Consider the following 13,428-nt stretch of genomic DNA (forward strand, 5'->3'; position numbering starts at 1 on the left):
GGCGCGGAGCGGCGCCGGTAAGGAGGGCGGGCGCCGCTGGGCTGCGGCTCGGCTCGGCTCGGCTCGGCTCGGCTCGGCTCGGCTCGGCTCGGCTCGGCTCGGCTCGGCGCCGCGGGCTTGGCGCGGCGGAGGGGGCAGGCGGCCCGGCGCCGCGGGCTTCTGCTTTCCGTTTGGCCGACGGGCTGCTCGTCGGCCCGCGGAGGAAGCGCGGCCCCGCGGCCCCGAGCCGCCGCCCGGCGCGGCGGGGGGATGCGGCGGGAGCGGCCCCGCGGGGTGGCGGCAGCGGCGGCGGCGCCGCCCCTCGGCCCGGCCCGGCCCGGCGTTGCGACCTGCGAGGGGCGGTTTGGGAAATCCCCGGGCCTGCTCGGTGGTTTGGTGGCCGTGAGCTCCGGCTGTGCAGGGTGCGAGCGCTCAGTGCTGCTGCTGTGTTGTGGGCGTCTGCTTTCCCCCTTCTTTTTAATTCTTTTTTTTTTTTCCTTTTTTGGCATTCCTTTCTGCTGCTGGAGGCACACTGAGGGCTCTCTGTTATGGACAAGCTGTGTTTTTCTATGCGTTTTGCAAAACTGGAGCACAAAGCCTCCCTGTCAACAACGAGTTTGTTGAAGATAGGAGATAGCAACTGAAGAAAAGCAAATGTAGGCTGGCTCACGGAAACAAGATAACAGCGATGAACACAACATACAGCAGTCACAGTGCTTCATCACCTGAACTAGTTTGTTTCTTTTTTCTTCTTTAATGTAGAAAAAATAGTGAACAGAGGAGCAGTGAGAATTCTTCTAGATATTCCTCCAGGATGGAGGTTAGCATAGGGAGTGTGTGGGGAGGTACTTCTGAAAAATCTAAGAATTGGTCATGAGCTGTTATACTTGAATGACCATAGGCCTGTCTTTGGTTACCCTGACAGTAACAGAAAAGGTRGAGAAAGGTGAAGAGCAACACCATCTTTGGAAGTGAGAATAAAATTATTTATATAAATGAAAGCAGAGCRGTTGAAGAAATTTAGAAAGGTGGTCATGTGGCTAGTATGGTGTGCTGGGAGTCYGAAGAGCATGTAATGGGGTTATAAGCAGGGGCTAGCCAGAGAAGAAATGAAGGATGAGACACTTTTTTTAGTTGTAATGCCAGATGAATCATTAAGGCTTGGATATGAGGATCTAGAGGAACTTAGACTTGAGGGGATGTGTGCGTTGTAGACTTGAGTTGCAAACAAAATGGCACTGCTGTCTGAGATCGTGGGATAACCTGTGGCAGAAAAAGCAGCAAGGAGATCTGTTTTAGCCTAATCTTGTGCTAGTTATCAGCAAAGACATGTCAGGAGTATTTAACTCTTTGAGAAAGAAATTCCTCTGGAATAGAGGTAGATGTGTCCGTTCTTGTTGGTTGAATTTGCTTGCAAATGGTACMACTTGGGAAAGAGAGAGGTCTGTGCATTACTTTTATTGTAACGGGGCTGCAGTAGGATAAGGAGTCATGAAAATAATCTTTTAAGTATAGACTTGTGACCATCATAAATAGCGTAAAGAAGAAAATATCTTGCTAGATACCTTAAAAAAATCTGCAGTTTAGTGATGCTGTTCAGTAGCTAGGAAAAAGAGTGAACAAAGAATGAGAATGCTTCGTAGATACTACTGTACATAAACAAAAAAAAAAAACTTTCATGTGACGTTTTGACTTTACTCTTCTTTCTTCCTCATCCTTCTTTTGATGGAGAACCTTGCAAGCTAAGATCAAATAGCTTTCAATGCTGTACTTCCAAAAGCCAATGTTAAAAGTAAATGAGACCTAAGGAAGCCAATACTTTATTCTTTTATAAGATTATATTCAGGCTTATTAGTTAGAGAATCTTTTTYAATGTCTCTGTCCTCTGGCTCCCTCCTCTCCCCCATAGTTTTTACTGTACTCGAAGACAATTTTCAATTAAAAATATTGAATTGATTATATGRAGATTTTCTGATAGATTAGATATTTAGATTACCTTCAGATTAGGTGTAATTACAGTTCTTAAATGATTCTTGTTTCCTCCTGTCTCTTAGCCTCTTGTAGGTTTTTCATGTGTTTCCATATCACTTTTCTTATTGCAGCTTGAGGAAGTAAGAGAAGAGATTGTAAGCACCTTGAACAGCATCACAAGATCTGTTGGAAAGTAGAACACTTGGCATGTAAACATTGGAAAAGCAAAACTATAGATTCTTAACCCTTACTATAATTATATTAATGTTTGTATATAGTTTTCTGTAGACTTAAACTCAAAGAGCATAATCAAATACTATGAAATACCAGAAGCATTTCAACAAGTGTAACACTGTTTTTTTTTTTTTGTCAGAGATTGCACAAGTGGCAAGAGTGTACAGTTGTCCATTAATGAAAAGATCTGAATTTCTTTATGTATTTGGAGAATTTTGCTCCTGCCGTGGTAGTATCTTTTCAGACATGTAGAAGAATTCTGAGGCAAAGACAGTTTTGATTCTTGTTTCCTGTGGTTAGGAGCGAAAGCGAGTAAGGTGAAATGTAAGAGGTGTATTGTAAGAGGATTTGGTAGCATAAGGAAATGCTTGCTGATGAGAATGAACTCACTTCTCTGTAGACAAATTTAAGTTCCTTGGAGCAAACAGCAAATTTCAACCCAACTTGACTAAGGTATGTTATTCCTCTTGAGTAGATGTTAGGCTCCACAGGTGGCTTCTTAGAGATGTTACATCTGTTGCCTGAGCTGTCACTGCTTGATATTGTGATGCTTGTCTTACATTTGTTGGAAAATTGGATTATAATGTTGAAAAGGAATTATAATATGCAAGGGAGGCATCTATGTCTAGGCATTCTTTGACCCTTTTGGCCCTCTTTTCCAGTTTAGAGGTGACAGTGAAAGTAGCAGCTACTTTAGCACACTGTTGCTAAATGAAGATTTATAGGCCTCTAGACAAGATCAAGTAATTGTGCTGCTGTCATCAGAGCTACAAGCTCCTGAGGTACCATTGATCTGGTGATGTGATAAACTTGCTTTTAAATTGGAACAAGATCAGGTAGAAGACATCAGTTGTCATTTTGAGTCTGTCACAGTGAYGATGATTAGTCTGGGCCCTTTAAGCTGCTATAACAGCTTGGTACTGCTGGAGGATATCTGCCTCCTGCTTTTTCCCTTWACCTGCAGTGACTCTTGCCTGACACCTGAGTGTGGCAATTAAATTAACAAAATAATCCAGCTGAGAAAAGGTATTCTGCAAATTTTGGAAATGATTCCGATCAAGAAGGAATGAGGTGAGCACCAGTGGTGGTGGAAGGAGAAAGGAAGAGTTGCTGGGAAAGGAACAGAAGCGCCTTCTTGATAGCAGTGAGTCATTTATACAGGCTGAGCTTCTTGTTTAACTGTAGCCTTACTTCTCAGGAGGTAGGTGCTTCTRTTTAGCCCAAAAGGGTGGCTGCTTGAGCTATCAAGCTGCCATCTTGAATTATATTTGAGAAGACTTAGTAAAGAAGCATGGTATGTAGCATATTCAGCTTTTTCTTTTCTTTGTTCTGGTTCAGATCTTATATTTGAGCATTTCTTTGTGTCTGGCTGAAATATTTTGCCTCCAAATTAAAAAGAAAAAAGAAAAAAAGAAAACACAAAAGACAAAAAAAAAAAAAAAAGCTTTATACAGAAGTGATACTGGAATGTGTGAAATAGAGGGCAAAAGACAAACACGTCCTGCATAATCTTTGGGGGGGGATGCTTTTTAACTGTAAACTTTCAGCTGTTTGTGGTTTATGTTTGAAGCTTGTTCTGATTAAAATCCCGTTTTTCCTAGAGACCAGTTTTGGTACTAATTATTAGAGTAAAATTGTAGGTCTAGCTAGTGTGATTTTTAGATAACTGCACTGTGCTCTGTGTGAAGAATCATCTTAAATATGATGCTTGGGGGGGGGAGGCAAAGCACAACAATTTAACATACAACTCATTAGTATCATTAACTGACTTTTTTTATTGTTGTCCAGATTTTGTTCTGTGGATTTCATGTTGTCTAGTGTATTTAGAGGCTGATCTGTAAAGGTCTGAGTGATCTGGAAAGACTGTTCTGCTTTATTGTATTTTTCCAGACAGCAAGGCCTTTGAGGTATTGATACTCTATATAGTCAGATAACCAGCTACACATTAAAGGAGTGATTGGAAATGCTTTTAGGATGAAACAATTGCTCCTTTCCTTCATACAGATGCTCTGTTTTTATTTTTGGCAGCAAATAAAAAGGGTTCTGGAGGGGAAAAATCGGGCATTTTCCTTCTCAACCAATTGCCATGCTCTGTGTACACTTTAACTGATTCATCAGCTAACGCTGTGAAGGTCTTGTGTCTCATCTCCAGTATTTCTTTCCTTAAATTAAGACTATCTAGAACTGGTATGCATCTTTTGGGCATATTTCCAAGTCTGAATAGTTTTACTTCAGTGTATTGTTTAGGATTTCCAGAAATGTATTAAAATATGCAAGTGATAAATAGCAAAGAAAGAATTATATTTATGTTCGTATTAGAAATGGGTAACTAGAATCTTGGAAGCCATATGGTGTCAGCATTCAGAGATTCACTGTAGCGGCATACAATAGTTGTATCCTAAGGAAAGAAACAAATTTTATTGAGAGCTTGCTGTGCTTCATCTGTGCTTGCTGACATTTTGATATATTTTATGTAAAGCACAGTATTGTATAGGTTAATAAAGGTTGAGATCTGTGTAGCCACTATACTTGAGGCATTTCTAAATCAAATATTGCAATTGTCTTTTAACACTTACGTTTACTATGCCAACTTTGCATAGAACAAGTTCTAGAAATGCAGTCTCTTATTGAAAATAACTTATTGATATATATTAATTCCTGATTCTTGTGGAAAGTAATGCTCATGTACCAAATTTTTTTTTAAAAAAAGGAGAATGCCAATTATTATAGGAATTGTCTAGTCAACACTAAAATAAGCTGACTAATATGTAGGTTCTAATTACTGTAGTCCGATGATTCAAAATGTTGCAGCAATAGCCACTAGCTGAGTAATGGAATTTAGTACAACAAGGAGTTCAGTTAAACTAATATACAAAGTCACAGATAAACTCAGCAATCRAATTGTGTCAATTAAATAAGCTAATACTTTGTGTTTAGGAGAGATGCCTGAATTGCAGTTTAAAGATAAGCAAATGTTTATCTTGAATATTCAACTACTGAAGAGAGATAGTTGCACTCTTATCTAGCCTTCATTTTTTTAAAAAAAAAAATAGCTCTTAAAATGTTAATTTACAAGAAGTTCTGTACTTTGGAAGCTTATAGTAAGAGAGAATGTCTCTGAATTAATGCTGATTATGAAACTCTCGGGGGGGGGGGGTTAGGGAAGGAGATAGTGTTAAGATAAAAGCAAATATTGTTGGAAACAAATGATAGTGACCTTAAAGCATTTAAGTGGTTTAGTGACTAGTGTCCTTAAAGCATTTTTAGGTAAAAGCTATGTGGAAGAAGTGGTGGGTATATAGTGCTATGATCCATGTAGTAAAGTCTGGAGCAGGGCTACTTCTTGTCACTTCTAAGTGCTGAGATTTTTTTAATTCTATTTTTGTTCCTAGATATTTCTCCACAAAGATCCACTAGTTTTTTAGTCATCACTGCACATTTCAAAATCTTTTGTGTTCTGTAGCTGATGTCTCCTACGGCTCTGGTGCCTTACAGAAGGGAGGGCATCCGCTCTTCTGGGGCTCTTTGGCTGGAGTCCTTAGCTGCTTGAGTCCTTAACCCTCTGTTCCTCTGTGAATAACTCAGGGCTGCCTGCTGCTACTCTGGATGTAATTTTGGACTAGCCAAACAGTAAATAAGCACTGAGACTGTTGTCTTCAGCCCTACTGAACTAGTGTAGTGCTTATCCTAAAACTCTTCTGTTTGTTGTTGGGATTTTTGTTTGAGCCACATAGAACTGAACCATGATAAGCTGTTTTCCAAAGGAGCCTGTCTGCTTTCAGGATAATTTGAAACTTGGAGTAGCTGGGAAGTGGAGGGTAAATGTAGAAGATGGTGACTTGTGAAAGACTCTGGAAAATGAATGCCTGTTAGGCTGTGTCCTTGTTACATGGTGGCTGAGCAAGCATCTGACAGTCTCGGTTAATCCTCGTGTTTATTCCATCCCTGCCCTTTTTCCTTCCACCCACGGATGAGCTGCCTGACTTCAGCTGAAAGCATCACTGTGCTTCACTGAGGAGTATGTGCAGGAAGCACTAATGTGGTGTGGGGTGAGGGGAGTTCCTGCTTAACACTTTTTATAATGGAGAAAAACCTTTCTACTTTCCTAATAGAAAATTTGAAAGTAAGAAGAGGAAATGTGGAAAGGAATCAGTTTATAGTTACAATGCTGAATGCAAGGCTTCAACAGCAGCACTATAACTGATGTTAACTTGCCCTGTTTTATTTTGGCAAATACCTRACTCTGTCTTTCTCTCTGGTACTGGGAAGGCGTTTTATGAAGATCTGTATTYTTGAGGGAAATAGCAAAAAATTGTGACTAGATAAGCTCAATTTGGGAATCAACTATTTTGGTTAAATCTTAGTATACTATGCTAATCAGATTAGGATTCATCTCAAACTGTCCTTCAGCTGTATGAATTCTTGTCTGTGTGTGCATGTGTGATAGATGCCAGTAGTTCAGGAGCTTCTTCTCAATACAAGAATAGGTTATTTTTTTGCATTGTGGGCTTATTTAGGATTTTGTCCAGTGTTTCAGAATACTTATCTTAAATATTTGAGGATCTAATAGGTATAATGGGAAATTTCACATTCTTACAGCTACTACCTGAAATTCTTATGTATAATCACTGAAATACATTCTCTGTTGCAGTGTATACTGCTGGACTAATTTTACTGAGTACTTTTTAAACTTTAAGAATGAAAAACCTACCTGTTCCTTTATTTTCATTTCCATTGGAGAGGAGGAACCAGAAAAAAARATGTTACAGAAGTCCTTTTTATCCCCAGTTGTGTTGTTTTGCCATGGTGTTTTCAGAGCAGTTTGGTGCCCTTGGGGTCAGCACGACTGGAACAACCACCTCCTTGCTGGAAAGCCAAGCAGAAGGACAGTATCTGCTTCCCTGAAGCAGCCACAGTTGTGTGCAGGGTGCCAAGAAACTGGCAAACTGAGCATGACTGGAGTAACTGTGTATGAAACTGATATCAGAGTGAATGATTTTTTTTTTTCATAGTGCCTTTAGAATTGCTAGCTGCTGTCTCGTCTCCATCTGGTTAATACTCGAGAATATGGATTTTACCAAGTAGTTTTCCCATTCTGCTTCTGGGATTTTAATCTTCTGCACCTTGACTTCTTTGTGAATTCTGATCATTGACCTTTCTCTCTTATTTAATTGCTCTTAGTGGGCACTTTAGGTGCAATGCCAATGTTTATCTTAAGCACTTTAATTTCTACTTTTAATCTGCTAAGCTTTCAGTTTCTGGACTAGCTTTTACTACTTGCTATCCCTTCAGCAAGAGTGCTTCAAGATGCTGTTCACTTTCTCACCTCTTCCATATCTATGAATATGAGTGCAGTCAAAATGTATAATCTTGTAGAAGGGTGTGTATAGTCTTCTAGATCGTGATTTGAATGGAATGTTTCATGTTTAAAGTGATCTTCAGGTAGAGGTGGTGCACCCTGCATACTTGCAGTATGGTCGTGAGTTCAGCATTTTGCCTGGTTGTGTTTGAGACCACAGGACTTGCCATACTGAAGAGTAGTGTAAAAGGATAGTCACAAAGTCTGGCTAGTCTTGTAGGGCAAAACTATGTAAGCCCTTTACAGGAGAGGGTCCTAACTTCTTATTTTCTGTAGCAGACTCTTTCCCTCAATAATTTTTAAAGCCTCAATAATTTTTAAAGTTAGTCATTAACAATACTATGTTACCACAGCTCTTGGATGATGTGGACAGAGCAAAGGCTTGTGCTCTAGTCTTTCTGGCACGTGTATCAACTTTTAAAGCTTGTTAGAAGATATTTTACAGTATTATATGTTCAGTTTAATTAGGAGAATGTGCAAGTGTCCTGAAAGTAATGCGCTCATGCTGCAGAATGAGGCTCACTTGGAAGCTAAGTGCTTTCAGCCTTTTCACTGCAGGCTTTTTAATAGAAATTCTTTGTCCTTTGATTTTCTTTTTTGTAAAAATTTGCTGGCCTTTCAYAGTTATTCTTCTACGGTATTACTTTTCTACGTAGATTTTTGGCTTGCGTTGGCATATATGTCAGTTCCTCGCTCTAGTGCCATCTGTTTCTTACAGACATCGTCTTCTGCTCCTTCAGATAAGATCTGAAACAGATCCTTGTCTGCTCTGACTCTGCTAAAAACAGCTTGTCTCTAGCTTTCTCATGGTATTGGTAACAACTTGGCTTTTCTCTTCTGCACACTTTAACCAGTCTCCATGACATCAAGTGTATTTATTTTTAACACAGTTAATGTTACCGTGATTGTATTTGAAGACCCCTCATTTCACCATGCATTAGCATGCYAAGGAGTGCTTGTTCAGCTTCTGGACCTACTCACGCTGGTCTGAAACAAGTAAGCTTGAAACAAGCCCAAATGCATATAGTGTCTGACCACTGTATTGCAGTTGCTGACTTTAGGAGAGTAKAAAATGACAAGCTCAGCATAAATCTGGGCATAGTATATGTACAGAGTTGATGTATTACTTGCCTGTATGTAGGTAGCTCTTTGAGAGAACCTGTCTTTCATCAGTTCTGTACTTTTTATGTTCTAGATGAATGATCTGTCCTCTTAACTTGATTTCAGGCTTTACAAAAATGTACTTSCTGGTATTTCACGTTCGAGTAAAACTTTATATTGAGTTGAGAAGCTGTCCCAAAGCATTTAGATAATATGCAGCCAATCTGTGGGATTCTCTGCCATTCACTCTTGGTAGTATTTTATTAAGACTCAGAAAGATGAAATTATTGATAATCTGCTAATGCGTAAAGGGGGGATGCAGATATTCATAGCTTAGGGCAGAACCTGACAACAAGCTGTTCAGTTTTAGAAAGAAACTTTGCCATCATTGATTACTTAATCTTTTCAATCTCTGGTGCTTCCTTCTCAGGCTGAAGTTAGTACTGCATGCTGATAAAGGAATACTAGACTAGAGAGCAGTGCTGTGCTCCATTATGACAACTTGTATTTCTTGCTATTAAAGTGAACATTTTTTTAAATCCTGCACTAAAGACTCTTAATCTGATCTAATGATTTTTCCAAACAAAAGCCAGATGTCGTGCAGGGGTGTGTATGTGTATGAAGTCTAGTTCTAGAATTCAAAAATATTAAAAACATGTTGATTTTCCTCTCAACAGGCTTTTTTCCCCTTCTCTTTTCTTGCTTGTATGGTGGTATGTGTAGTCAAAGTATTTGATAGTATGTTGTGCAAAAAGAGTAGCAGAAATCTGGTGTGTATGGTGTGCTGAGAGAGTCTGCACTTAGTTCCAGTTTCCAAGATAGTAGTAATTTCCAAAAGATAAATATTAAGCAGTAGTATTTCTATGTATTTGCACATATAATGGTGCAAGATGTGTGAAGCTTAACAAATTGTAATTTCAAGATACTTAAAATTCAACAGCATGATAAACTATAAAAGTCCTGCTGAGAGTTATACATTAAAAAAAAAAAAAAAATTACAAGTATGAGATTTTAACAAACAAATCATGATGTGAATACTTCATACCCAAGTAGGACAGAAAGTTGTAGTTTCTGAAGTGCATCGGTAAGGTTGCTTAAATGTTATTTGTGCTTCGCTGCTGTGGAGACTGCAGTACCCTTCGAAGCCTCAAATCTTACATCAGCTCTTACTGAACCAGCCTTAATGCGACATTCTTCAAAGTGGTTTTCCTGTCAAAGTAAAACTATTAACTACCTTAACTGAAGTCGYTCTACAGAATTATGCTGGGCATTTCATGAAAGACATGAAAAACAGGTCTTCCACRAAAAGCATGGTGTCCATGCTTTGGAAAGGCTTAGCGTGCAGCTGTGACCTGAGCAAGGACGACTAACACTYGAAAGGAACAGTCAGGCCTCTAACATACCCCTGTACTGGCTTCGGCTTGTGCTCCTTCCCTGAACTGTGAGGCCCTCCTAGGCTAGGACTGCTGCTGAAATTCAGAGTTTTGCCAGCAGCTTTGTGATTGTTTTTAGAAGTAGACATGATTATGATTTAGCCATCAGGAATGTAGGCTTCTAAACCATCATACAAACTGTGTGTACTTGGTTTATTTGTGTTTCTCTGGTACATTGCATGTGTCTGGAAAAGTCTGCAGTTAGTTTGCATCTCAGCAGATTTCCGTTGCGAGTACTCGGATTCCTTATCACCTTCTCTTTTTCTTGCCAAGTTCCCTTCAGGTTTTGGTCTTTCCGGGCTGGTCAACCTTAAGCAGCTTATTACACCTTGATGTGTTTCTTGCTTTGGTTTTCAGACCCTTAATTCCTGCCACTAGTTAAATTTATTTTTATAATTACTGGTAGCTAATTAGAAACTCATTGTTTTGACTTGATGGTCTCCTTTTTGGACAAGCTTACATACTTCAGAGCTGTTAATTTTTTTTCTCCATGTAAGGGACTGACATCTTTGTCAAATACAGGAAAAATGAAATGACCGTATGCAATAAAAACATTAGGGGTGTAAACCTGAGTTCATAAAATGGAAGTAGAGTCTTAAGACCACATTTTCTATAATGTTGGACAGGCAAAATAGATTGTGGATAAGTGGGGATTTTTTATTATAAAGGTATATAAACAAGAATAGTATGCATATATACATTAATCCGTTGTACCTTAGTGATTTGTGCTTATATCATTCATTCAGAGCTGCTGTTACTGGTAATTATGGTAGAGACTTGAGAGATTCTAGAAATAGTTGTGTTGTCGGGAGTAGATGGTTATGTTTATAGCTCAGAATAAATCACAGGAACCAGATTATAGTTCTTAAACTCTGCCAGTTTAGGGTTGTTTTTTTTTTTTTTTTTTTTTTTTTTTTTTTTTTTTTTTTTTTTTTAAGAAAAAGAGTAACTTAAAATACGTTTGCTAAAGTCTAATCTGAAACAACCTTTTTGTGCCCAAAGAAATTAATTATTCACCAGTCTAATTTTTGTAATGGTGAAAAATCACCAAAGCATGCAAATAGATGGCAAATGATAATCTGGGGGTAGATGGGGGCTATTTATTTACTTCTCTTGCCTTACGTCCAGCATGGCACACCGCAGTTCTGGGTGTCTATCAGAGGCGTGACATCTCTGGAATTCTTTCTGCGAGTTGACTTGCCTGCTCATCTAATGTCATTCTGTATATCATTAGGTGCCTATAGGTATGTTTACTAATTATAGATTTGTGTAGATATGTTTAATAGCTATTTTGGAAAGTTCCTATTTCTTTAATTTGACCAAATCTGGCACAGCATTTGTCTGGTCTTGTTTGGCTTTTTCCTTGGCATACTTGTTTAGCATCGGGAATGGCTGGTTTAAAAAAAACCAAAAAAAACCAAAAAAAACCAAAAAAAAAAACATGGCAGGCTAGCAGGCTATACACAATATGAAAAGGAGTATTTTTATTTCTTTAAATACTGTTTTTTCAGAAAGCACACACATTATAATTTCTCAAAATTCTGAGATTTTTTTCAGTATAAGGAAAAGCTTTCACATCTACTTAGTGGCAGAAATATTCTATTTCTCACATTGTATAAGCACTAAGCTTTGCTGATTAATTTCATTTTTAATTCCTAGGCAGCAGTACATAAATGAGACTAGATATTTCAGGAGACTAAAAATGCTTGCAGAAGCAGGGCTTTCAGACTTCCAGTGTTACAAGAGAAGCAGGTGGGTGAGATGGGATGAGATGGGTAGGTGAGATGAAGATCTCAACAGACTTTTTTTTCAATCCTTAATTAATTCTTGTCTAGCATCTTATGAACTTGGCAAATGTTACACTGATTAGTTAAAAGACAGTGCATATGTTATTTTTCCACRAGTACTAAGCATTTGTCTTTCACTTTTCTTTAGGCTGGGGAGAGGCTCTGAATAATTTGTTTAGTAATGGTGTGCTGGAATGACTAAAAGCTAGTTAGTCAGCTCCTTGGTAAAATGAAGGACAAGTGTCAGAGGTAAGATTCTGTCAAGAAAATGGACACATACAGCTATGATAAACTGTATATTAAGAAGTGGCTTTTCATGAATATCTTTATGGCTGGAGCATCATTGCCTGACTACATATTGATAGATTGTCCGCTTCTATGACCCCCCTCCTCCCAAACAATTAAATGATTGCAAAGGACAGCAGGAACTGGTTAGAAATAAAGGAAGTTTGGACTAGTCTGAGGTCTTCTGCAAAGCTGGAGCATTGTCTGATATGGCTGTTCTGAGAATGAACAAACTTAGTGTCTTGGTTTTGCTTGTTTGCTCTTGTTTTTTTGAATATTAGAGCATTGTTGGATGGTTAGCAATTGTCCGCTGTATTTGTTTTAAGCTATGCTTTTGGTTGGTTGCCGTGTATGGTTAAACAAGGCATAAAACATGTCTAGCTTTCTGTTGATGTTCTGCTTGAGTTGCAGGTACCTGGTTCCTCAAAGGGTTGTGTGGTGTTGCTGCGTTAGTCGTTTTGACAATGTCAGCTGGGTATTTGTTTCTAGCCTACTTAGTTTTGGGTGATACCAAAAGGACAGAAAAGGAAGAATGATATTTTCTGCTACACCGCTCTTCCAGGTTTTATTTGTATTTCACTGCCAAGTACAGCCCTCAAGGCAACAGTGTAAGAAGTATCCCAGTTCTGCTACAGGCTATGCTAGACATGCATTTCTCTTTCACTTTTTCTTTTGCTCTCCTTTCTTTCTACTTTTTCCTTCTCCAATTTGCACAGGGGAATTAATCATAATATTCCATTAGGTTTTGTGCTGTTAATATTTCTTTAAACAGAAGCAGTCATATTTGGTGTCTGCTACTAGCAAGATGAACTTAGTTTCTGTAATAAACTTGGCAGTCTGTGTTATAATTGCAGAAACCTATGATGGAGTGTCTGTCTGTCCTTCGTGTCCAAATTGTGCTTGTGTTTTTCATTATGCCTTGTCCTCTTGACAGAAATTTGAGGTTGAATTTACAGTCTGACCCAAAGCAAGTCTGATTAAAGTTATTGTCAATGTCCGTTTTCCTTGAAGAGATCACAAGCTTATTCCACAAAACATAGATGTGAAGTGAAAGTAATGAGGCTGGGGTGTGTATATAATAAAAGGAATGAATGCTGTATAAAGTAAATGTAGCATTCAGTAGCCAGTGGTGAGTCATTCTCATGTGCTTTATTGTGGAGAATGGTAAAAAAAAGCTACAAATTTGGACTTGAGGCCAGAAATAACAGAATTGTACAATGGCTCATATAAACTAAAAATTTGAAAGTATTAATTTTAATGCTTACTGAAAATATAACTT

General features: G+C 38.6%; 1 protein-coding gene across 6 annotated transcripts in view; it reads left to right on the plus strand.

Annotated features, from left to right (window-relative positions):
* Window positions 1-2,586: 2,586 nt before the first annotated feature.
* The window catches only part of LYST (lysosomal trafficking regulator), an 84,575-nt gene continuing 73,733 nt past the window's right edge, over window positions 2,587-13,428 (plus strand). For all 6 annotated transcript variants that reach the window (XM_085315441.1, XM_085315443.1, XM_085315442.1 and 3 more), the window contains exon 1: window positions 2,587-2,637. The gene's annotated coding sequence lies outside the window, so the exon portion shown is untranslated. The remainder of the gene's footprint in view (window positions 2,638-13,428) is intronic.

The sequence above is a fragment of the Rhea americana genome, unplaced genomic scaffold, assembly GCF_003343005.1.
Source record: "Rhea americana isolate MKP2758 unplaced genomic scaffold, rheAme1 scaffold_43, whole genome shotgun sequence".
NCBI classification, from domain to species: domain Eukaryota; kingdom Metazoa; phylum Chordata; class Aves; order Rheiformes; family Rheidae; genus Rhea; species Rhea americana.